This window comes from Triticum urartu, chromosome 1A (assembly GCF_056163025.1).
Source record: "Triticum urartu cultivar PI428250 chromosome 1A, HENAU_Tu73, whole genome shotgun sequence".
Taxonomy (NCBI): domain Eukaryota; kingdom Viridiplantae; phylum Streptophyta; class Magnoliopsida; order Poales; family Poaceae; genus Triticum; species Triticum urartu.
In genome coordinates this window covers 352,973,013-352,979,533 of record NC_141873.1, presented here as the reverse complement: position 1 = coordinate 352,979,533, position 6,521 = coordinate 352,973,013, and the positions used below count along the sequence as shown (strand labels likewise).

The 6,521-nt window shown below is 44.9% G+C and overlaps 1 long non-coding RNA gene across 1 annotated transcript; it reads right to left on the bottom strand.

The window, feature by feature from the left end:
* Nucleotides 1-1,045: 1,045 nt before the first annotated feature.
* LOC125533279 (uncharacterized) lies at nucleotides 1,046-3,948 on the bottom strand. Its single transcript, XR_015602310.1, has 2 exons — nucleotides 3,394-3,948; nucleotides 1,046-1,293 (listed from the first exon to the last, which is right to left on the bottom strand). It is a non-coding gene; the product is annotated as an uncharacterized LOC125533279 (long non-coding RNA).
* Between the last annotated feature and the right edge of the window lie 2,573 nt (nucleotides 3,949-6,521).

The window sequence follows — 6,521 nt, the reverse complement described above, 5'->3', positions numbered from 1 at the left end:
ATTGTCATAAAAACAATAACACTTCGAGCATAATTGGTTTGCTGCCAAAAATTGGCATGCCAATGTTTGGCATTGTGCCAAATATTGGCAACTACTTGATTGGCTACGAGTTATTTTGCCTCTCTCACATAAAGTTGCCAATAGTTGGCAAGTCTCGGTATTGCCAATAGTAGGCAGTGCCAACATTTGGCAAGCCAAATATTGGTAGCAAACCAATTATGCTCTTCAAGCATACTAACAAAGCAATCATGTCTTCTTAAAATAACATGGAAAAAGAAAGCTATCTCTACAAAATCATATAGTCTGGCTATGCTCTATCTTCATCATACAAAATATTTAATCATGCACAACCCCGATGACAAGCCAAACAATTGTTTCATACTTTTCATGTTCTCAAACGTTTTCAATCTTCACGCAATACATGAGCGTGAGCCATGGATATAGCACTATAGGTAGAATAGAGGGGTGGTTGTGGAGAAGATAAAATGGAGAAGATAGTCTCACATCAACTAGGCGTATCAACGGGCTATGGAGGTTCCCATCAATAGATATCAATGTGAGTGAGTAGGGATTGCCATGCAGCGGATGCACTAGAGCTATAAATGTATGAAAGCTCAACAAAAGAAACTAAGTGGGTGTGCATCCAACTTGCTTGCACACGAAGACCTAGGGCATTTTGAGGAAGCCCATCATTGGAATATACAAGCCAAGTTCTATAATGAAAAATTCCCACTAGTATATGAAAGTGACAAAATAAGAGACTCTCTACCATGAAGATCATGGTGCTACTTTGAAGCACAAGTGTGGAAAAAGGATAGTATCATTGTCCCTTCTCTCTTTTTCTCTCATTTTTTGGGGCCCTCTTTTTTTGGCCTTTTTTATCTTTTTCGTCCGAAGTCTCATCCCGACTAGTGGGGGAATGTAACACCCACGATGCGGCTATATCTCCCACGTGTCGGAGCATCACTTAGAGGCATAATCGCATAGTAGGCATGTCGCAAGAGGGGTAATCTTTACACATCCCATGTACTGAATAAGATAGGGATAAAGAGTTAGCTTACAATCGCCACTTCACACAATACATAAATATAGCATTACATCATCCAGAATACAATGTAGGTTCGACTACGGAACCAAATAAAGAAAGACAACCCCTAATGCTAGATCCCCGATCGCCCCAACTGAGCTCCACTACTGATCAACTGGAAACGAAAACACAACAAACACGATCTTCATCGAGCTCCCACTTGAGCTTGGTTGCGTCATCTGCAATGGTTTCATCGGCACCTGCAACTGTTTGGAAGTATCTGTGAGCCACGAGGACTCATCAATCGCACACCCGCGAGATCAAGACTATTTAAGCTTATGGGTAGGAAAAGGTAGTGAGGTGGAGCTGCAGCAAGCACTAGCATATATGGTGGCTAACTTACGCAAATAAGAGCGAGGAGAGAAGCAACGCGCGGTCATGAACTAGAAAAGATCAAGAAGTGATCCTGAAACTACTTACGTTCAAGCATAACACAAGAACCGTGTTCACTTCCCGGACTCCACCGGAAAGAGACCATCATGGCTACACACGTGGTTGATGCATTTTAATTAAGTTAAGCGTCAAGTTCTCTACAACCGGATATTAACAAATTCCCATCTGCCCATAACCGCGGGCACGACTTTCGAAAGTTCAAACCCTGCAGGGGTGTCCCAACTTAGCCCATCACAAGCTCTCACGGTCAACGAAGGATATTCCTTCTCCTAGGACGACCCGATCAGACTCGGAATCTCGGTTAAAAGACATTTCGACAATGGTAAAACAAGACCAGCAAAGCTGCCCGATGTGCCGACAAATCCCGATAGGAGCTGCACATATCTCGTTCTCAGGGCACACCGGATGAGCAACACGTCGAGTTGGCATAGACCCTGATTGCCCAAGGGGCGCCGGACATCGCTCAGGTTGGACCAACACTTAGAGAGGCACTGGCCCGGGGGGGTTAAAATAAAGATGACCCTCGGGAGAGCGACTCCCAAGGGAAAAATAGGTGGTGGTGAGGCAAATGGTAAAACCAAGGTTGGGCCTTGCTGGAGGAGTTTTATTCAAAGCGAACTGTCAAGGGGTCCCCATAACACCCAACCGTGTAAGGAACGCAAAATCAAGGAACATAACACCAATATGACGGAAACTAGGGCGGCAATAATGGATCAAAACACCAAGCATAAGGCCGAGCCTTCCACCCTTTACCAAGTATATAGATGCATTAAATAATATAAGAGATATTGTGATATCCCAACAATAACCATGTTCCAACATGGAACAAACTCCAGCTTCACCCGCAACTAGCAACGCTATAAGAAGGGCTGAGCAAAGTGGTAACATAGCCAAACAACGGTTTGTTTGGAAAGGTGGGTTAGAGGCTTGACATGGCAATATGAGAGGCATGATATAGCAAGTGATAGGTATCGCGGCATAGCAATAGAGCGAGCAACTAGCAAGTAAAGATAGAAGTGATTTCGAGGGTATGGTCATCTTGCCTAAGATCCCGCAAGGAAGAAGAATGAGTCCATGAAGAAGACAAACGGACGTAGTCGAACGAATCCTCACAAACGCGACGTCATCGGAACTAAGCCGAAGAAACATCACCGAAAAGAAGCAAACAACATAGTAAACAACCATCACATAATCATGGTATGATGCGCAAGCAAGTATGATGCATGTCCGGTTTAATGAAGCATGGCATGGCAAAGTGCAACAAACAACACTACAAATTATGTGGAGCTCAATATGCAATGAGTTGCATATTGACGGAACACCACATGGCTTATTTAGTTCTCTCCTATTTATGTACTCAACAATATAAAATGTTGATTAGCATGGAAAGAGGTGAAGCATACATAAACTAACTATTTAGTCAAGTTTATCAGAGGCCAGAAATAACAAACAACAAGTCCGTAAACTCCTCGTGTGCATATTTTAGGTTTGGTACTGTTCTGCCCTAAACCATATTTTAGAGTTGTTAAACATGCAAAGTAATGCTACCATGTTAAACTAGGCATTTTTCTACCCCATTTACATATAAAGTTTATTTAAAATGGAGCTACGGTTATTAAGTTATGAAATAAAGCATTTTAACATGGCAATAGGCAAATTAATGCAAACAGCAGTTTAAGCATTTTAAACATAGATGAAAGTGACATATTATTAAACTACACAAAATTCTAAGCACTTTTCATATATAAATCATTTTAATAGGATGCATGGTTGATGAGTTATTAAATGAATGAAGTTTGAGGGTTTTTCTGTAAAACTGCACTCTCTGGAAAAATAGAAAAATCGTTCTAAGGGAAAAACACGAAACGGGCCGAATCTGCTAGCCCAATTGTGCAGGGGGCTCGGGTGCTCACCCATGGGCTTTGGCCCGTCTACAGAGGGGGTAGAGGCAGGCCGGCGGTTGCGTCGAAGGAGAGGAGAAGATGGGCCGGCTCGGTTCGGTGGGGAGGAGCGCTAGCCACGCAGCCCAGGTGACAGCGGTGTCAACGCGCAGCGACGCGCTGACGTGGATCGAGGCAGCAACATCTTCCTCCTCGAAGCAGAGCAGGGGAAGGAGAGGCGGCGGCCGGGAACGGGTCCGGGGCGGCGGATCTGACCGCGGGCGGGTCTTTGGCAGTGGCAGGAACTCGAGGCAGCGGCCATGGCGTCGTTCATGTACCTGAGAGAGAGAGAACATGAGAGAAAGACAGGGATGGGAAGGAGAAGGAAGAAGCAGGGGAAGAGGAGGTCAGGAGGAAGGGATCCGGTGCTGTTGTTGGGACGACGAGGAGGAGCTCGGGGAAGGAGCACGGCGCGGCAGAGGGGTCCACAGCGCGTGGGGTTGTTTCCTGGAGCTGATCCGGCGAGCTGCGGCTCGTAGTCCATGGCTGCAGCGAGCGCGAGCTCGATCCAAATGAGAGAAGGGTGAGCGGGGATGTTTTATAGGTGTTTGGGGATGTTCCAGACCCAACAGTGATGACTATCTGGGTCAGGTTCGGGACAGTTTCGGACACAGGCGAGGGGGTCTGACAAAAGGCCACGGAGGCAAGTGGGGGTTAAGAGGGGTTTTCGGAGCCTCCGATTGCGACCGATGGATTCGATTGACAGGGAGAATAGGTAGGCCTACGTGGGCTGGTTGTGACTATGTAGAAGGCCGAGGGCTGCGGGAGAGTAGAGAGAGACCCGACAGCAGTTTCCGGAGACCGAAAACGTCCGACGTTTTGACCGACTATATTGTCGCTATAGTTATCCGTTGGGGCGTCAAACGGACTCCGAATGCGATGAAACTTGGCAGGCGGCCTATCTACACAATAAAAACACCACATGCCAACTTCCAACCCAATCCGAGAACATTTTCCGGCCACTTATAAAATACTATTACGGAGGTGCCGCGGGCGCGTGCAAATGTGTGTGGGATCAGAACAGACAACGGAAGGAACGGGGAGACCCGGACGGATGCAATTTTTCGAAAACATGCAGATGTAATGCGGATGATGACATGATGAAATGCAACACGCAATCAAATGACATGGCAACAGCAGCGAATAACTAGAAGACACCTGGCGCGTCAGTCTCGGGGCGTCACAGGGAATCATAGTCTCCATCATCCTTTCCTCACTGGGACAATGCTCTAATAATGATGATCATCACACTTTTATTTACTTACAACTCAAGAATCACAACTCGATATTTAGAACAAAATATGACTCTATATGAATGCCTCCGGCGGTGTACCGGAATGTGCAATGAATCAAGAGTAACTGATACGTCTCCAACGTATCTATAATTTTTGATTGTTCCATGCTATAATATATTATATTTTGGATGTTTAATGGGCTTTATTATACACTTTTATATTATTTTTGGGACTAACCTATTAACCCAAGGCCCAGTGCAAATTGCTGTTTTTTGCCTATTTCAATGTTTCACAGAAAAGGAATATCAAACGGAGTCCAAACGGAATGAAACCTTCGGAGCGTGATTTTTGGAACAAACGTGATCCAGAGGACTTGGAGTGGACGTCAAGCAACCAATGAGGAGGCCACGATGCAGGGGGCGCGCCTACCCCCTGGGCGCACCCTCCCCCCTCGCGGGCCCCTTGTGGCTCAACCGACCTACTTCTTCCTCCTATATATGTTCATATACCCTGAAAACATCCAGGAGCACCATGAAACCCTATTTCCACCGCCGCAACCTTTTGTACCCAAGAGATCCCATCTTGGGGCCTTTTTCGGAGCTCCGCAGGAGGGGACATCAATCACGGAGGGCCTCTACATCAACTCCATGGCCCTTCCTATGATGTGTGAGTAGTTTACTTCAGACCTTCGGTTCCATAGCTATTAGCTAGATGGATTCTTCTCTCTCTTTGGATCTCAATACAAAGTTCTCCTCGATCTTCTTGGAGATCTATTTGATGTAACTATTTTTGCGGTGTGTTTGTCGAGATCCGATAAATTGTGGGTGTATGATCAAGTCTATCTGTGAACAATATTTGATTCTTCTCTAAATTCTTTTATGTATGATTGGTAACCTTTGCAAGTCTCTTTGAATTATCAGTTTGGTTTGCCCTACTAGATTGATCTTTCTTGCAATGGGAGAAGTGCTTAGCTTTGGGTGCAATCTTGCGGTGCTCGATCCGAATGACAGAAAGGGAAATGACACGTATTGTATTGTTGCCATCGAGGATAAAAAGATGGGGTTTATATCATATTGCTTGAGTTTATCCCTCTACATCATGTCATCTTACCTAATGTGTTACTCTGTTCTTATGAACTTAATACTCTATATGCATGCTGGATAGCGGTCGATGTGTGGAGTAATAGTAGTAGATGCAGGCAGGAGTCGGTCTACTTGTCACGGACGTGATGCCTATATACAGGATCATGCCTAGATATTCTCATAATTATTCTCTTTTCTATCAATTGCTTGACAGTAATTTGTCCACCCACCGTAATACTTATGCTATCTTGAGAGAACCCACTAGTGAAACCTATGGCCCCTGGTCTATTCTCCATTATATTAATCTCCCGTTAACAAGTTATTTATATTACCTTTTGTTTTGCAATCTTTACTTTTAATCTTTATCATAAAAATACCAAAAATATTATCTTATCATCTCTATCAGATCTCACTCTCGCAAGTGACCGTGAAGGGATTGACAACCCCTTTATCGCGTTGGTTGTGAGGTTCTTATTTGTTTGTGTAGGTACGAGAGACTTGCGTGTGGCATCCTACTGGATTGATACCTTGGTTCTCAAAAACTAAGGGAAATACTTAAGCTACTTTGCTGCATCACCCTTTCCTCTTCATGGGAAAATCAACGCAGTGCTCAAGAGGTAGCAAGAAGGATTTCTAGCGCCGTTGTCGGGGAGTCTACGCACAAGTCAAGACATACCAAGTACCCATCACAAACTCTTATCCCTCGCATTAAATTATTTGCCATTTGCCTCTCGTTTTCCTCTCCCCCACTTCACCCTTGCCGTTTTTATTCGCCCTCTTTTTC